This window comes from Scyliorhinus canicula, chromosome 7 (assembly GCF_902713615.1).
Source record: "Scyliorhinus canicula chromosome 7, sScyCan1.1, whole genome shotgun sequence".
Classification (NCBI taxonomy): Eukaryota; Metazoa; Chordata; class Chondrichthyes; order Carcharhiniformes; family Scyliorhinidae; genus Scyliorhinus; species Scyliorhinus canicula.
Genome location: NC_052152.1, coordinates 128576880 through 128596541, shown reverse-complemented (window position 1 = coordinate 128596541; position 19662 = coordinate 128576880). Strand labels below are relative to the sequence as shown.

Here is a 19662-nt window from a genome sequence, read left to right as displayed (position 1 = left end):
TGTTACCATTCAAAGTCGAGTTAACTCAACACTGGCCCCTTCCGATACTCATAACTGCAAAAACACAATCACAGCCATGTACTCCTCCTCCCTTCATGTTTGAGTTGAAATTTTCAAAACTGGGTTTGCTACCAGGAAGATTTCTTGTTTTCTGACAAGTATAACCTCTATGACAAGTATATTCTTCTTCCAGTAAGAAGACCCGCTACCAAGCCCACACCATCCAGCTGGTGTCGGCAACTACAACATTGCAAGTCTTAAACTAAACGCGTGGAATTCCTGGTTTCTAAGACTAAGGGCTAGATTCTCCGATGTGAAGACAGTGCGCTGTGCTCAGTTCATGAATTTTAGCAGAGCCAGTGATAAAGAATAAACACACAGCAAGCAGTATAACTTTCAGCCCAGTCTGTGACTCAGTGCCTGGAGAATAACTCAAAGACAGAAAGAATCATTGAAAAGCTCTAGTTTTTTTTCTAAACAGATGTTTGAAAGAATGAACAGACCACCAATTAGCGGTGGAAGGTCCAGAAAATTGTATACGGCCATTACACAGCCTATAATTCCCAAAACCACAGTGATGTCAGCTAAGGTTAAAGGTTTTGTGCATTCCATAGGGTATCCTCGTTGACGCAGTGAAATGCACAGCACTAAACTCCAGAAGACAGGGGAAAACAGAAATAGGAGTAGAGGCATGTCATTCGGCGCCTCGTGTCTGCTCCACCATTTGACTAGGCCGTGGCTGAACTGCCTCATTATCATTTTCTTGTCCTATCCCCGTATCCCTTATTGCCTTTTATAGTTTGAAATCTATCAATGTCTGTCTTGAACACGCTCGATGACTGGGCAGGCCTCTGAGGCAGACAAAATCTAACGATTCACCAGCCTCTGAGTGAAGATATTCCTCCTTGTCTCAGTCCTAAATGGCTTGAACCTTATTCTGAAATGGTGTCCTCTGATTCTAGATCCCCTCCTCCACCCCAGCCAGGGGAAATATAGGGCTGGATTCTCTGACGCACCGCCGGGTCGGAGAATCGCCGGGGGCAGCGTGAATCCCGCCCCGACGACGGTTGCCGGATTCTCCGGCGCTGGCAGGAATCGCGCCAGTCGGGGGCCATTGGCGAGGCTGTGCAGTGGGGGTACTCTTTCCCTCCGTGCCAACCGTTGTAACAGTCCGCCATGGCCGGCGCGGAGTAGAACCCACTGCACATGTGCTGGGATGATGCCAGCACACGCTGGTGCTCCCGCACATGCGTCAACTCGCGACGGCCGCGAAGGCCCTTCGGCGGCGGTTGGTGCGGCGCCAACCCCACCAGCGCCGGCCGAGCCCCTGAAGGTGTGGAGGATTCCGCACCTTCCGGGCAGCCCGACGCCAGAGTGGTCCATGCCACTACTCGGCACCAGTACGCCACGCCCCGCCGGTTAGGGGCCAATCCCGCCCATCCTTCCTGCACAGTGGAGCTCTGTAAGAATTTTGTATGTTTCAATGAGGTCACTTCTCATTCTTCTAAACTCTGAACGAATACAGACCCAGTCCCCTCAATCTCTCCTCATGAGCCAATTCCGCCATCCCAGGACTCAGTCTGCTGAAGCTATATTGCATTGTTTAATGATGGCCTTGAAACCATTGCTGATTGTTGGAAAAATACAGTTGGTTCTCGAATGTCCTTTAGTGAAGAAACTCTGCCAACCTCACCAGCTCTGGCCTACATGTGCCTCCAAATTCACAGCAATGTGGTTGACTCTTAAATGCCCTCAGAGATGGGCAATAAATGCTGACCCAGCCAGCGACGCTTGCATCCCATTGACGAATAAAAAGAACTTCCTCTATGACAAGTATATTCTTCTTCCAGTAAGAAGACCCGCTACCAATCCCACACCACCCAGCTGGTGTCGGCAACTACAACATTGCAAGTCTTAAACTAAATGGGTGGGATTCCCTGTTTCTAAGACTAAGGGCTGGATTCTCCGATGTGAAGACTACGTGCTGATGCTGCCGTGGGAACAGTGGCGTTTTACACACAAAAAAACAGCGCAAAAGCTGTACTGATCCTCTATCTGGGGGGGGGGGGAATAGCAGGCACGCAGTGTAGAGACCCTGGATTTATCTGCGGATACGGTGGGAAAACTGGATCCGTGGTTGCGCATACACACGGTGGTGGCCTGCAGTGTGCAACTTGGCGCCGGCCACGTTCGGACCCACCCTGCCAAAAACTGTCCTCCTTTGATCAGGCTAGCCACCCCCGGACCACTCCATACCAGTGCCCGCAGCCCCCGCCAAAGCCTACCCTGCTCACAAAACGGCTCCCACTCAACTGTGGCGGCCCTGGACTCAGTCCACAGCCGCCACGCCGGATTCCCGAAAAAAAATAGGATAAGCATTCCATGCTGTCGGGAACTCGGTCCACTGGGGGCGGAGCATCGGGGGAGGGCCTCAGGTGATTTCCTGAGACGGTCCTGATGGCATGCGGCGTACTCGGAGGGCGGAGCATCGCAAAAGCGGCGTCGCCCCCGATTTTGCACAAAGGGGGTTCTGCCTATCGCCGAATGCGATTTTGGAGTCGGAGACCAAAGAATTGGTGGACATTCATGGCAGCAAAACTGGTGCCGCACATGGACCGATTCAATAACTGTGGAGGGGCTAGCACCGGCGCCACATGGAACACAATTGATCCCAATAAAAAACGGTGTCAGATTCGCCGGTCCATGATTGACACCTGTCGGCTGGCAAGCTACAGCCGCATATACAATTATAATCCCCACACCCACTCATCCCAGCCAACAAGGTGGCACTGGTTGTGCTGGGGTGTTCCCACACAGCTGATGGGACGCTGGGGCCAGGGGGCACGAGGGAAGTGACCTGGGGAGCCACCTATATGAGCCGTGGCCCTAAGCTCACAGTGGGCTATCAGCGGCGTGTGCAGCTGCATGGCTGCCTTTCCGGCTGCGGCAATGGTGTTCGGTGTCCATTCACCCAACCGCACAGCCCACCCCCTGCCCATTCCCCACTACTCCACCCGGCCCTGGCAGAAGCCCCCGGCCAGTGGCACAACTGTCGTAAACTATGGCGATATTGGGACACTTTCCGTACCCCCTCTCTCTCCCTCAGAAGCCACGACGTCGGCTTCACGACTTATAAAAGTACAAGTGAACCGCTCCATCAGGAACTCAGTCCACTGGAGGAAATGGGATCGGCGCTGGCCGCTGATCGGAATGTCATGCTCCGACCCCGGCTGGCGGCGTGAATACTGGGTCAACTCCACTATTATATGCAAATAGTGTCTGCTGTACGTGCATTCTGGAACGCATTGATACCGCTGTCGAGGTGACAGTGAATAGCGATTTGGTGTCAAATCGGTGCATGCAGCGACTTTAGTGTTGAAATCTATTCTCCACCCAATCGCGTTTGCCGATTTCTGCGTCAGCCAACGGACAATCCCGCCCAACATCTTAATAATTGTCTCAGCAGCCAGCTTCACCAGTATAGACCCCAAACACTAACACAGCCGTGAATGTTCACCTTGACAAACTAGGTGCTAACCTGGTTAATCCCATTGTCTCCCCCGAAATAACCCGTTCTGATTTCTGTTTCTACAAAGGGTGAGTGATGTGCCCCAGCAGATTATTAACCAGTTGGTGAAGGTTACAGACTTGCCCGTAGTGCTTCAAGTGCCAGGTTGGCTCAGGTAGTAGTACACCCAGAAACCCAGAGCAAGATCCTCCGCCCCCGGGGCGCCCAAAATGCATTCCCTGATGAGATGGAGCAATGGGCCAAAACCGAAAATACTGGACAGTCTCAGCAGGTCTGACAACATCTGTGGAGAGAAAAGGGAGCTGACGTTTCGAATCCGGATGACTCTTTGTCAAAGCTGTCAGGCCTGCTGAGAATGTCCAGCATTTTCTGTTTAAGTTTCAGATTCCAGCATCTGCAGTAATTTGCTTTTATCTGGAGAATCGGACGTTGTGGGGAAATTGGGATTAGCACTGGGCGCTGGTCCCAATGCTGTGCTCCGACCTCTGCTGACGGCGTGAATGAGCTCCACACGGAACACGAGTGGGAGCATGCAATTAAAGGCAAATGGACCATAAGGACTTCTTTGCATCTATTTAGCGGGTCCAGCGCCCTCTGCTCCGCCTCCCGTGATTCTCCGGTCCCATGCCTGAGCCACAATAGGAGAGACCATCCGAGGCCGAGCCCCCCCTCCTCCCCCACAATCTGGTCCCGAACACCTTCCCCCAATTGCACCTCACCGCACAGAACAGCACAGCAGCCCCTAACTCCTCGATTGCCTGGAGACCCCCACAGGGACCCTGTAATAAGGAGTCCCCCACAGGGACTGATGTAATAGGGGGACCCTCCCCAGAGATCACTGTGATAGGGGGATCCCAACAGGGATGGCGTGATAGGGGGATACCCACAGTGAAATCACATGTTTGAATGATTAGAATGCACTTACATCTCTTTGATGTGGTCAGTGTTTACAAAACATTGGGGTTTCACCGCTTAGGCCACTGAAACATGAAAGGATATGAATGGAACAAAGCTGCAGATGGTTTTTTTTGAGCTGTCAATCACAGACCACTACTCAAAAGCTATGAATGGCTTGCAGATAGTGGATCTATGGAAAGCAGGCACAGGCACAGTTTCTCTCCTTTGAGGAATGGACACATGGAGCTGCAAGGTAAGTATCACAGCTACAATGAATCCCACAGCCCCTGCCTAGACTGTTCTCCGGCTTCCAGACAGGGGTCCTTTTTCTGGAGGGAGAGAGTTGGGGGAGTCTATGTTGGGGGTCTGTGGGTGTGTGGGGGGGGGGGGGGGGTGGTTCAGGCCGATTTGCGTTGCTGGTGGACGGCTGCGCGATCTCGCTATCGGGCTGCCCGCTCAAGATGGTGACACAGGAGCGGGATTCCACGCCATACATAGATTTGCATTGCATGGAACACTGAATTGCATCCTGCTTTACGACTGCAAGGCGATCATAAAACTGCTGCGATTGAGCTCCGCGGAGTCTCCTAAATGGAAAATTTGGGTTTCGAACTCACTCCAAGACTTGTACAAGTTCCAATTTCCAGCATCAAGGGTATGCTGTGCTTTCACTAGTGTTGCTTTTCCTCGGAGCGTACGGTCCACCTGTTCTGGTGGAGGTTAATGATCCCACCATGCTATTTGGAAAAACAGCCAGGAGTTTCCCCGGTGTGCTAGACAATAGTTCTACTTCAAACTGCACCAGCAAAAGCGTACAATTTGGTTATTTCTCTTATTACTGTCTGTGGGAGCTTGCCATGTGCAAACTGCCATTCTCCAAGTTGCACAGTGATTACAATTCAAAAGCATTTCTTTGGCTGAAAGTGCTTTGGGGTTTCCTATGGTTGTAAAGGCATGACAGAAATGCAAATCCTTCTTTTCATTTGTCAAACCAAAGCCCCACACAAACAAACCATGGACGCCCAAACAAATGTTTGACAGTCTTTAATGCTGTTCTTCAGAGACACAGGGAACAAAAACAGAGACCAAGCCAAAGAAAAAGACATTGGCCCAGATTCTCCATTTCAGCGGCTAAGCATGTGGGGCCTGGATTCTCCAGTTGCCGACATCAAAATAGTGTTCAGCGACCAGCCGGAGAATGCAAGTTTCCGACCAAATCGAGGGCGGTGGCGCTTTCGCGATGCTCCGCCCCCTCCAAAGCGGCATGCGCCATGTATCAACGGCCTCAGGACATTGCCTGAGGCCTGCCAGTCGGAGGAGGCCTGATCCGTGGGCGGGGGGATTATCCGGGGCTGGAGGCACTGTGGGGCGATGGTCCGGTGCATGTGAGCCGGCCGAAAGTGGGGGACTGTTTCGCGGGACGGGTCCGCGAGCGCCCAGCGCCATGAAGCACGGCACGGCCGCTGCAGGCTGCCGATATGTGCATGCGTGGCCATGGATCCGGGGAGTATCGGCAGCTAGAGCCGGGTGCTCTACGCTCCCGTACTGCTAGCCCCCTGCAAAACCTGGAATCGGTGGCCGTTTTGCGCCAGGTTTTCGTTCCCATGCCGGAGTTGGATCGTAGCCCCAGAATCAGCAAATCCAGCCTCTGGACTTTTGAGGCCGGAAAATCGGCGTGCAACGCTCACCGATTCCGGCACCGGTGAGGGGCTATCACCGACACTGACTGAAACCCCCGGTGCCAGCGTCGAAACGGCCAGAGAATGGCCAGGTCTCAGGCCGCACATGAACATGGCTATCAACCTGCAACAGTCGCTCCATTCAACATGGCTCCAGCCGTGTGCGACCCCCAGCCATCCAACTGTGATTCCACAGCCCACCCCCTGGCCACCTCCCACTGATCCTCCCAGCCCTTGCAGAAGCCCCCCTGGCCACGTCAGCGATCTTGGATGAGTGTGGCAGTGGTGGACAGTCCGCAATCGTCACGCCAGGTTCCTGCATGGCTGGGATAACCTGTGTCCCACAGCGTCGGGAACTCGTCCCCATCGTGGACGGAGCATCGTGGGTGCGCCGGCCGATGACGCGCCAATGCACGTCACACGTCACGATGATGCCAGTTTGGAGGAGGCAGAGGATGGCGTACCGGGGTCAAACAGGAGCCGGCACCAATTTTGGCCCGAAAATTCATTCTCCGGCTGATTGACAAACAAGGGGCGAAATTCTCCGACCCCCAGCAGGGTCGGAGAATCGCCTGGGGGTACCTAAAATCCCGCCCCCGCCGTGGCAGAGATTCTCCGCCACCCGGGAAGTGGCGGCGGCGGAATCTCACCACTCCGATCGGAGAGGCCCCTGCGGTGATTCTCCGGCCCGATTGGGCCGAAGTCCCGCCGCTGGGAGGCCTCTCCCGCCGCCGAGGTTTGAACCACCTCTAGAACGGCGGGATCAGCGGCGCGAGCAAGCCCCTGGGGTCCTGGGGGGGCGGGGGGCGATCGAACCCTGGGGGGTGCCCCCACGGTGGCCTGGCCCGCGATCGGGGCCCCCCGCTCAGACTCCGGGCCAAGCCCTGGCTGCACTATTTTCTTCCGCGGCCGCCACGGCCTTCGCCATGGCGGAAGCGGAAGAGAACCCCACATCGCGCATGCGCCGGCAGTGGCGTCAGCGGCCAGCTGCCGCTGATGTCACTGCCGGCGCATGCGCCGACCGGCGAAAGCCTTTCGGCCAGCCCCGCTGCCGGGGGCGCCGACTTTTTGCGCCAGTCCTCTGGTGCAAACCGCTCCGGCGTGGGGCTGGCCCCCAAAGGTGGGGAGAATTCCCCACCTTTGGGGAGGCCCGACCCCTGAGTGGTTGGCGCTACTCCCCTACGCCGGCACCCTCCGTCACGCCGGGTAGGGGAGAATCCCGCCCAAGATTCCAGCGTCGGGCTACGGAGAATTTCATTTGGGATTTTATGCCAGTTGGATTTTCAGGTCCTGCCATTAATGGACTTTTCAATGACCTATCAACGTCCTGAGGATAATGATTGACCAGAAACTGAACTGGACCAATTGTATAAATACTGTGGCTACAAGAGCAGGTTAAAGGCTGGGAATTCTGTGGTGAGAAACACATCTCCTGACTACCCAAAGCCAGTCCACCATCTACAAGGTGCAAGTCAGGAGTCCATAGAATCCCTACAGTACATTTGAAGGCCATTCAACCCATCGAGTCTGCATCAATCATCTAAAAGAGCACCCGACCCATTCCTTCACCCTATGTTCATAACCCCACCCAACCTGCACATCTTTCGACTGTGGGAGGAAACACCGGCACGCAGAGGAATTCACATAGACACAGGGATAATGTGCAAACTCCACATAGACAAGCACCCAAGGTCGGAATCAAACCCAAGTCCCCGAAGCTATGAGTCAGCAGTGCTAACCACTGTGCCGTCCTGCCGTACAATGGAATAGTCACTGCTTGTCTGAATTAATGCATCTACAATAACGCTCAATAAACTGGACATGATCCTGGACAAATCAGCCCAGTGACAGCCATGTGTACCATCTACAAGATTCACTGCAGCAATTCACCAAGGCTCCTTATAACACCACATTCCAAATCCGTGATGCTGTAGCCATCTAAGATGGCCACATGCAAAGGACCATGGGAAATATGGCCAACACAGGACTCAGACAGATACACTGTCTATGTGTATCTAAAACACAGGTAACCAGACCTGACTGAAACCGCCGCTCGTTTACATTTCAATGGCCCATTCTCCCAGGACAATAGGACTCCAATCAAGCAACTGGTACAGTCACAGACTGATCAGCACCACTCCCTTACTTAGAAAGCACAACTGCCAAGCTCAATGACCGCTAAGGACCTGCCCAGCTACCAAGGCATTCGCCCCTTTATTGGTCGAAATTGAAGGGTGATCAGAGCCCTGTCGAACTATTGGGTCCAAGATTAAGGACCGCCCCAAAGAGCGCAAAATCCCAGGGGGATAAAAGAGGGCGCAGCCATGTGTTCTGTCTCTCTTGGATCCGGCCTGTGCCTACCCAATTGCAGCAGGAACAGCCAGTTAAGTTCAAGACCACCAATCGCTACCTGACGGATGAGCCCAGCAGAGACAGAGCCACTTTCTTCGAACAAGCCAAGTGAAATCCAGATAAAGGCCTTTATCCATTTGCACAGTGCCAGTCCCCCTGAGGTTAAGTATAGTTTATTGTAGCTGATAGGTGTAGTTTAACTCATAGTAGATATTGGGCGAAATTCTCCCAAAGGTAGACTGAGTGCCGACTCCGGAGTGTTTCACTCCGGCGTCGGAGGCCGCTCCTCGCCCTCTATTCTACCCCCCCGGGGCTAGGAGCGGCGTTGCGGGAAACTCGACCGCCGGGCCTTGCGCTTGCGTCAAAGCGGTGCGCCGAGAATGACGCGGCTGGCGGCGCCTAAGTGACGCCACCGCGCATGCGCAGGTTGCTCGGCTCCAACCCGCGCATGCGTGGTTGCCGTCTTCCCCTCCGCAAGACGTGGCGGCTTGATCTTGCGGGGCGATGAAGGATGCAGCACAGTAGCATTGTGGATAGCACAATGGCTTCACAGCTCCAGGGTCCCAGGTTCGATTCCGGCTTGGGTCACTGTCTGTGCGGAGTCTGCACATCCTCCCCGTGTGTGCGTGGGTTTCCTCCAGGTGCTCCGGTTTCCTCTCACAGTCCAAAGATGTGCAGGTTAGGTGGAGTGGCCATGATAAATTGCCCTTAGTGTCCAAAATTGCCCTTAGTGTTGGGTGGGGTTACTGGGTTATTGGGATAGGGGGAGGTGTTGACCTTGGGTAGGGTACTCTTTCCAAGAGCCGGTGCAGACTTGATGGGCCAAATGGCCTCCTTCTGCACTGTAAATTCTATGATATCTATGAAGGGGAAAGAGTGTGTCTCTTAGAGCTGCCGGCCCGATGATCGGTGGGCACCGATCGTGGGCCAGTCCCCTCCCGAGCACACCATTGGGCTTGATCCTCTCTCCGCCCCCCACAGGCCCCACACTTACCTGCCGCGCGCTGTTCACGCCGGCAGCGACCAGGTGTGGTTGCCGCCGGCGTGAACCCGTCGGGGTCATAAGGCCGCTCGACCCATCTGGGCCGGAGAATCGCCGATCGCTGGGAAAAACGGAAAGCGGCGATTCTCCGAGCGGCGTGTCGCAAAACGCCACACGCCATTTTGGGGCGGGGTGGGAGAATCGCAGGGGGTGCCAGGGTGGCGTGGCATGATTCACCCGGCCCTCTCACGATTCTCCCATCCGGCGTGGGGAGCGGAGAATCGTGCCCATTGTATTTGCATGTTGAGATAACTCTTGTGTATGTAAATAAACCATCTTTTGAACTAACTAACTGGTTAGTGTGGTCATTTGATCGATATAAGGGAAAGGCTTGTGGTTCACTGAGATAAATAAATAGAGCAACAATGTCTACAATCTAGAAGGACAAGGGAGGCAGACACATGGGAACACCACCACCTGGAAGTTCCCCTCCAAGCCCCACATCACCCTGACTTGGAAATATATCCCCGTTCCTTCACGGTACTGGTTCAAAATCCTGGAAACCCCTCCCTTAACAGCACTGTGGGTGTACCTACACCACGTGGACTGCAGCAGTTCGAAGTCAGCTCACCACTACCTTCTTAAGGGCAATAAATGCTGGTCTAGACAGCAAAACGCACATTCCAGGGAGGAATTTTTTAAAGGCCATCGGAATCAAAAGGTCATACTGTATAGAAATGCCTTTTACAAGAAATGATCAAAAATAGGTCGAGGCCACGCTGCTCAATAATGGATCTACCAGATATTTGGATGAAAATGTTTGATCAAGAATAGTAACCTCTTCATTATAAATGACTTGGAGTTTTGTTAATTATTAAATTAGCAATGGACTTGCCTTTCTGAACAGAGTAGCGTGCACGCTATTTTCCTGTATTGATTTCTGGGATCTGGGCGTTGCTGAGAAGACAACATTGATTACCCATCCCTAATAACCCTAAAGATATAACTCTGTGTTCTGCTAGACCATTCTGGAGGGCAATTAAAAGTAAACACAGTACATGGATCTTGAAGTCACAATAAGTGGGCAAGGGTAGCAGGCTTCCTTTCCATTGGTATTTCTGACAATCCATGAGGTTCATGGTTACCACCACTGAAACCCGCTTTTTATCCAGAATGATTTCATTAACTTAAGTTAAATGTTCCCAGCTGCCATGGTAGGATTTCATCTCTCGTTTCTGGGTCAAGTCCAGTAACATTACCACTGTGCTGCCATAGTCAACATTCTGAATTGATATCAATAAAGGGAAAACACCAAGCCTCAGCATCCATTGACACTTTGCAAGGGTACTTCCTGTTTATTCCCTTAATTCCCCTTCCTTTTATTTTGCCGTTATCATTCTTGAACCATGGGGGATTAATGGACATATATCTTTAAGTCAAGCGGCAGAGGGGAGTGAGGAATTCAGAAGTTACAGGAGAGAATACTGCCAGTTTGAACAGGAGACTTCAGACCTCTCGGCACCAAGGAAAGAGATGGGGTGGGACTCGTTTTGATTGATTGGCTCTGCCTGACAAAAGGTGATGGAAACAACCGTCTGAAACAAAGACTCTTCTTGCGGAGCAGGCTCGAGGGGCCAGATGGCCTACTCGTGCTCCTAGTTCTTATGTTCTTTCCTTTTACCAGCAGCACGGTAGTATGGTGGTTAGCTCTTCGCAGAGCCAGGGTCCCAGGTTTGATTCCCGGCTTAGGTCACTGTCGGTGCGGAGTCTACATGTTCTCCCCGTGTCTGCGGGGGTTCCGCCCGGGTGCTCCAGTTTCCTCCCGCAGCTCCCGAAAGACGTGCTGTTAGGTAATTTGGTCGTTCCGAATTCTATGATTTTCACCCTCTCCTTCCCCCTGTTTGTCTGTCTTGATGTGTAGAAGGTGGTTGGAACAAGTTAAAGTGGAGATTTACAAACCTAGTGACTGTGGTTATTGGGTCAAAGGGCCAAAGGCTTTGGGTATTTTTCAAAGAATTATTGGTTAATTCTTTTGAGCTGTGACTCTGGGTCAAATGAGGCTGGAATTGGCTGCGCACTAGCCCAGGGTGTCGTAACAACTTGAAATGAAATGAAAATTGCTTATTGTCACGAGTAGGCTTCAATGAAGTTACTGTGAAAAGCCGCTAGTCGCCACTTTCCGGCGCCTGTCCGGGGAGGCTGGTACGGGCATAAAAGTACGAGGCTGCATACAAGGGCAGATGTTGACTGCCGTATCTCTCACACACATGGCTTACACAGTCCTCTCAGTGTCGGGTGTTCACTTGTTCAACTCTCAGTTAAGGCAGGGCAGGGAGGCAGCAGATACATGGTATAGGAGAACAGCATTGGTCAGATTGCCAAGCCTGGGGAGTTGCCAGAATGTGCTCACTGGCCACGAGCCACCTCCCTGGAGTGGCTCAGAATTAGTTTAATAAAATATCAACTGATTTGACTCTACTTATTCACACTCACCACACCCTACATGGTCTGAAGGAATGTATGCACCCTTTGACCCAGACATTTCTCCGTAAGAAGCCAGAGGATGGGGGAATCCAGTTGGTGATATTACTGTGCAGAAAGCACCAATTTACATCAGCCATCCCAAACCCTTGAAAACAGCTTTGATGGGAAAACTGAATTAGCTAACAAGACTTTGCTGAGAGAAGTGGCAGAGACAGCGCAGCAAGCTCAGGCAACTCTTCCTGGATTCTCTACGGGGCCAGAATTGCCAGGATTGCACTGTGATTCATGGAGAGGTGAGGAGGAGGGTTAACTTAGTCAAGCAGTCTCATGTTAATGCTGTTACATTCATGAGGAATAATCCGTTCCTATTCCTGGAGTGTGACACCCTCAGGCACACTCTCGCTGTGCTTTCTTTCCTGTTAGCTAAATCAGGTCAGCGTTCTCCTTAATAAACATCCCATCACCGTCTGTTTCTGTGGGAACTACCCCAGCTGCAAACACATTGCACGAAAAGGACCATATCTCTGACGCGTTTTGGAGCCATCTGTCAGAAAATAGCTGACAACACTGCCCAATAGCAAAATCTCACTTATTGTTTGATATATTCAGTTTGATTTTTTTGCTATTAGTGTGAAACAGGGAAAATTAGCACCCATTAGTTTGCACTGAAATCAATGGAAACAAAAGTAGGGAAAGATGTGTAGCAGTCCACCATTGACTATCACTTGTTTCACATGATTACACAGCCATGATTACCCCCACTTAGACCAAGTCCAAGTGTGCAGTCTTTGATAGAATTGCTATTAGATTAGATCCTGTGCTCTGCATTACAAACATGTATAATCATGGATATGCACACAACAAGAACATGGACACATAGGTACAACTGCAAGCAGCTCCCGCACATGTACACAAGCGAAAGCACAAGACAGACTCCAGACTACACGGAAAACATAAAGCTGCAACAAGAAGATTATATACAATGGGAAACCAAATTAGGAGCCAGGAACTTATTTTAATTTGTAAAAGATGCTGCCAGTAATGTTTCTGTAATCAGGCCTGTGCACGCATATCATCAAACAGAAAAACTGCACAAGCAGCCAGAGCAATACTTCAGCCCCCTTAACAGAAAACAAAGTCAAAGATAGCTATTCGGGTGAAACCCATGCCCACTTTGCAGAAATGAGTTTCCGCTATTTACCCATAAGGTTTGGAATGCACTTTACACATCAGTGGAGATGACTGCTGTTGAACAATCAGCTTCAAATCTCTTGCCTGCACATTGACTGATTCTCTAATAGTCACCGTGGAGCAGGCTGAGGCTGAAGGAGATGCGTCAGACAGAGAACAGAAAGAATTAGGCTGTTGATAAACTACCTAACTCAGTCCTAACTGCAGTCAAATAAAGAATTTGCATTCACAACCTCAGGATGTTCCAAACACACTTCGCAGTCATGGAAGTGTTTTCTGAAATGAAGACACTGAGCGGAATTTCCCCCCAAATGACCATGGGTGAATACTCCATTGCCCGACCCTGGTATTGGGTTTCCTGATAAGGTGGAGAATGGAGCGTTGATCGAAGAACAGGATTGGCGCTGCGCGCCAAACTCGTACCGATGCTCCTATCCCCCTCGAGCAGCAACACAAACAACATGCCTTGCGTCGGCAGGAGGATGCGAATCGGTGATTTGCAGCCATTTCCATCCAATTAATGGGCTGGAAGCCTGGGTCTCCACCATCCCCATTATGCACCAACCCCCACAGCAGGAAATCCTCCGAGTGGGCGTTGGTGCAAGTTTGTCCAAGTGTGGCCCTGACACGGTGGACACCTTAGTGGTCAAGGGGTTCAGTGCATAACTGAAGTGACCCCCAAAGTCCATCGGAAGGACCCCCACAAACCCCCTACCTAGCCCCCCCCCCCAACCTCCCCCGAGCCACCACATCAGAGTCCCCATCAGACCCCCAACAGAGACCATCAGTCATCCCTGACGGAAAGCTGAAAAACAGTTCAGGCAGTGGAATGAAAAATCACTGCATTTTCACTAACCCTTCTCTAACATCTACTGCGTCAGACAAAAGTGCTTAAAGCAGCAGCTATTACAAGTGACAGAGATTTCCTCCAAAGCTAAGTACATTTTAAAGGACTCAAATCTCTTGACAGCCTTTGAAATGCAAATCTTCCATTCAATTTCACACAGCAATACATTGCATTAGCCAGTGATCGACAGTTTTATTACTCCAGAGACAGGTCCATGGTGGTTTGTTGATCTATCCCTTCCCTTCATGCTTGAATGTATCTCAAGTACCCTGCTTTAATGCTAATCACAATGTTTAAACACTCTTGCTATGATTGACAGTTCATCACCACATCCAAAATGGCTTAGTGCATTCACTTCTCTTTCTCACAGCAGAAAGCATTTAGCTGCAGGAGAATAGTGGGAAGTGTGCCAGGCGCAATGTGGCAGGAAAATCATCCCGACTTGTAATATAAGGACTCAGCAGCCAATTTAGCAGCTGTACCCCCAAACAGCAACATGGCAAATGTTGAGATATTGGCCCAAATCTTCTGCACTCTGGATCACTGGGAAACTAGACGTGCAAGGGAAAATACGTACCATGGACCCCAGGAATTCCTGGTTCGGTGGTACTTACCGGAACAGTTACAGGAAATGTTAGACAATTTAAAATCTGGGTAACTCCTTCCCCGCCACTCGACTATCCACGCAACCACCCAACCACTCCTGATGATGAGACTGCACCCTCCAACTACTCAGCAACCAGATCAGATGGCCTTCCCAAATGCTCCACCGACCCAGCCTGACTACCACCAATCAGCCTGACTAACAAGACTTTAAACTTACCTGAATAGGCCATAAAAAGGGGCATGTTGTCTCTTAATATCCCAGTGATATTGGCACTACACCACCATCTCCCCATTGGGGACTGTTGTAGTTTAGCAGTGGTCACTGCACCTGGGTGCAGTTTGGGGACTTTGACTCAGTTAAATCCAGCCCTTTGTGTTCAAGTGTCTGAAATGGGGTTTGAACCCAAAACCCTCTGACTAAACCCAGGTTGAAAGCCAGCATTTAACATTTCAGCACAAACTGGCCATCTTATCACATGTAAGAAGGTGGGTTACAATTCCTATAAATCCTCCTGCTAGTTATTACATACCGTCAGGTCATGAATCAATATTCCTCCCTGTTGTAACAACTTGAAGGTGCTCTGGGTGGAGGACTTCAATGTTCATCACCATGAGTGAATCGGTAGCGATCCATCTCGACCTCCTTTGGAGGTCCCCAGCATCACAGATGCCAGTCTTCAGCCAATTCGATACATTCCACATGAAATCAAGAAATCGTTGAAGGCACTAGATACTGCAACGGCCATGGCAATATTCCAGCAATAATCCGAAAGACTTGTGCTCCAGAACTTGCTTAGGCTACAACACTGGCATTTATGCGGCAAATGCGAAAAATAAACTAATTCAGCAGGGGCATGGGAACCTGGATTGTAGTTTTGGGGTACGGGAGATTGAGAGTATAGAGGTCAGGAACACAGATTTGACTTCGCAAGAGGGTGCCAGTGTTCAGGTAGGTGGTTTGAAGTGTGTCTACTTCAATGCCAGGAGTATACGAAATAAGGTAGGGGAACTGGCAGCATGGGTTGGTACCTGGGACTTCGATGTTGTGGCCATTTCAGAGACATGGATAGAGCAGGGACAGGAGTGGTTGTTGCAGGTTCCGGGGTTTAGGTGTTTTAGTAAGCTCAGAGAAGGGGGCAAAAGAGGGGGAGGTGTGGCGCTGCTAGTCAAGGACAGTATTACGGTGGCGGAAAGGATGCTAGATGGGGACTCTTCTTCTGAGGTAGTATGGGCTGAGGTTAGAAACAGAAAAGGAGAGGTCACCCTGTTGGGAGTTTTCTATAGGCCACCTAATAGTTCTAGGGATGTAGAGGAAAGGATGGCGAAGATGATTCTGGAAAAGAGCGAAAGTAACAGGGTAGTTGTTATGGGAGACTTTAACTTTCCAAATATTGACTGGAAAAGATATAGTTCGAGTACATTAGATGGGTCATTCTTTGTACAATGTGTGCAGGAGGGTTTCCTGACACAATATGTTGACAGGCCAACAAGAGGCGAGGCCACATTGGATTTGGTTTTGGGTAATGAACCAGGCCAGGTGTTAGATCTGGAGTTAGGTGAGCACTTTGGAAACAGTGACCACAATTCGGTGACCTTTACGTTAGTGATGGAAAGGGATAAGTATACCCCGCAGGGCAAGAGTTATAGCTGGGGGAAGGGCAATTATGATGCCATTAGACATGACTTAGGATGTGTTGGTTGGAGAAGTAGGCTGCAAGGGTTGGGCACACTGGATATGTGGAGCTTGTTCAAGGAACAGCTATTGCATGTTCTTGATAAGTACGTACCAGTCAGGCAGGGAGGAAGGGGCCGAGCGAGGGAACCGTGGTTTACCAAAGAAGTGGAATCTCTTGTTAAGAGGAAGAAGGAGGCCTATGTGAAGATGAGGCGTGAAGTTTCAGTTGGGGCGCTTGATAGTTACAAGGAAGCCAGGAAGGATCTAAAGAGAGAGCTGAGACGAGCAAGGAGGGGACATGAGAAGTCTTTGGCAGGTAGGATCAAGGAAAACCCAAAAGCTTTCTATAGGTATGTCAGGAATAAAAGAATGACTAGGGTAAGAGTAGGGCCAGTCAAGGACAGTGGTGGGAAGTTGTGTGTGGAGGCTGAGGAGATAAGCGAGATACTAAATGAATACTTTTCGTCAGTATTCACTCAAGAAAAAGATAATATTGTGGAGGAGAATGCTGAGACCCAGGCTATTAGAATAGATGGCATTAAGGTGCGTAGGGAAGAAGTGTTGGCAATTCTGGACAAGGTGAAAATAGATAAGTCCCCGGGGCCGGATGGGATTTATCCTAGGATTCTCTGGGAAGCCAGGGAAGAGATTGCTGAGCCTTTGGCTTTGATTTTTAGGTCATCATTGGCTACAGGAATAGTGCCAGAGGACTGGAGGATAGCAAATGTGGTCCCTTTGTTCAAGAAGGGGAGTAGAGATAACCCCGGTAACTATAGGCCGGTGAGCCTAACGTCTGTGGTGGGTAAGGTCTTGGAGAGGATTATAAAAGATACGATTTATAATCATCTAGATAGGAATAATATGATTAGGGATAGTCAGCATGGTTTTGTGAAGGGTAGGTCATGCCTCACAAACCTTATCGAGTTCTTTGAGAAGGTGACTGAACAGGTAGACGAGGGTAGAGCAGTTGATGTGCTGTATATGGATTTCAGTAAAGCATTTGATAAGGTTCCCCACGGTCGGCTATTGCAGAAAATACGGAGGCTGGGGATTGAGGGTGATTTAGAGATGTGGATCAGAAATTGGCTAGTTGAAAGAAGACAGAGAGTGGTAGTTGATGGGAAATGTTCAGAATGGAGTTCAGTTACGAGTGGCGTACCACAAGGATCTGTTCTGGGGCCGTTGCTGTTTGTCATTTTTATAAATGACCTAGAGGAGGGCGCAGAAGGATGGGTGAGTAAATTTGCAGACGACACTAAAGTCGGTGGAGTTGTAGACAGTGCGGAAGGATGTTGCAGGTTACAGAGTGACATAGATAAGCTGCAGAGCTGGGCTGAGAGGTGGCAAATGGAGTTTAATGTGGAGAAGTGTGAGGTGATTCACTTTGGAAAGAATAACAGGAATGCGGAATATTTGGCTAATGGTAAAATTCTTGGTAGTGTGGATGAGCAGAGGGATCTCGGTGTCCATGTACATAGATCCCTGAAAGTTGCCACCCAGGTTGATAGGGTTGTGAAGAAGGCCTATGGTGTGTTGGCCTTTATTGGTAGAGGGATTGAGTTCCGGAGCCATGAGGTCATGTTGCAGTTGTACAAAACTCTAGTACGGCCGCATTTGGAGTATTGCGTACAGTTCTGGTCGCCTCATTATAGGAAGGACGTGGAAGCTTTGGAACGGGTGCAGAGGAGATTTACCAGGATGTTGCCTGGTATGGAGGGAAAATCTTATGAGGAAAGGCTGATGGACTTGAGGTTGTTTTCGTTAGAGAGAAGAAGGTTAAGAGGTGACTTAATAGAGGCATACAAAATGATAAGAGGGTTAGATAGGGTGGACAGCGAGAGCCTTCTCCCGCGGATGGAGGTGGCTAGCACGAGGGGACATAGCCTTAAATTGAGGGGTAATAGATATAGGACAGAGGTCAGAGGTGGGTTTTTTACGCAAAGAGTGGTGAGGCCGTGGAATGCCCTACCTGCAACAGTAGTGAACTCGCCAACATTGAGGGCATTTAAAAGTTTATTGGATAAGCATATGGATGATAAGGGCATAGTGTAGGTTAGATGGCCTTTAGTTTTTTTCCATGTCGGTGCAACATCGAGGGCCGAAGGGCCTGTACTGCGCTGTATCGTTCTATGTTCTATGTTCTATGTAAAGTGGGAGATTGCCCAAGCATGTCCTGTACTCAAAAAGCAGGACAACTCCAACCCGGCCAATTGTCACCCCATCAGTCTACTCTCGATCATCAGTAAATTGATCATGGAAGGGATCATCAATAGTGCAATCAAGCGGCACTTGAACAAAGAACAAAACAGCTCCGGAACAGGCCCTTCGGCCATCCTACCCTGTACCAATCCTGATACCATCCTTGGCCAAAACCCTCAGCACTTCCTAGTGCCTTATTCCTCTAGACCCATCCTATCCAAATATTTGTCTAGATGCCTTTTGAATGCCGTTAATGTATCTGCTTCCACAACCTCCCCTGGCGATGGGCTACAGTCACACACCACCCCCTGTGTAAAAAACCTGCCTCGCACAAATCCTCTTAACTTTGCCTCACGGACCTTAAATCTATGCCCCCTGGTGACTGACCCCTCCACCCTGCCCATCCACACTATTCATGCCCCTCATAATCTTGTAGACCTCTATCAGATCACCCCTCAACCTCCATTATTCTAATGAAAACAGTCCGAGTCTATAAAGCCTCCCCACACAGCTAACACCCCCCTGACCAGGCAACATCCTGGTAAACCTCCTCTGCACCCTTTCAATCTGCTCGCGGATGCTCAGTTTGGATTCAACCAGGGTCACCCAGATCCTGACCTCATTACAGCTTTGCTTAAAACTTGGACAAAACAGCAGAACTCAGAGGTGAGAGTGACTGCCCTTGACATCAACACAGCGTTTGATCGAGTGTGGTATCAAGGAGCCTGAGCAAAGCTGGAGTCAGGGGAAAACTGTCTGCTGGTTGGAGTCATACTTGGCACAAAGGAAGATAGTTATGGTTGTTGGGGGTCAATCAATTTAATTGCACGACATCACTGCAGGATAGTGCCCGAGGCCCAACCTATTCAGCTGCTTCATCGATGACCTTCCTTCCATCATAAGGTTAGAAGTGGGGATGTTCGCAGATGACTGCACAATGTTCAGCACCATTCACGACTCCTCAGATAATGAAGCAGTCCATCTCCAAATGCAGCAAGACCTGGACAACATTCAGGCTCGGATTGACAAGGGGCAAGTAACATTCGTGCCACACAAGTGCCAGGCATTGATCATCCCCAACAAGAGACAATCTACCCATCAATCCTTTACATTCTATGACATTACCATCATTGAATACCCCAATATCAACATCCTAAATCTACCATTGACCAGAAACCGAGCTGGACCTGCCAATTAAATATTGTGGCTACAAGAGCAGCT

The 19662-nt window shown here is 50.3% G+C and overlaps 1 protein-coding gene across 1 annotated transcript in view; it reads right to left on the bottom strand.

The window, feature by feature from the left end:
• tfap2c (transcription factor AP-2 gamma (activating enhancer binding protein 2 gamma)) overlaps positions 1–19662 on the bottom strand; it is a 95535-nt gene that overhangs the window by 4268 nt on the left and 71605 nt on the right. The gene's annotated exons all lie outside the window — the stretch shown is intronic.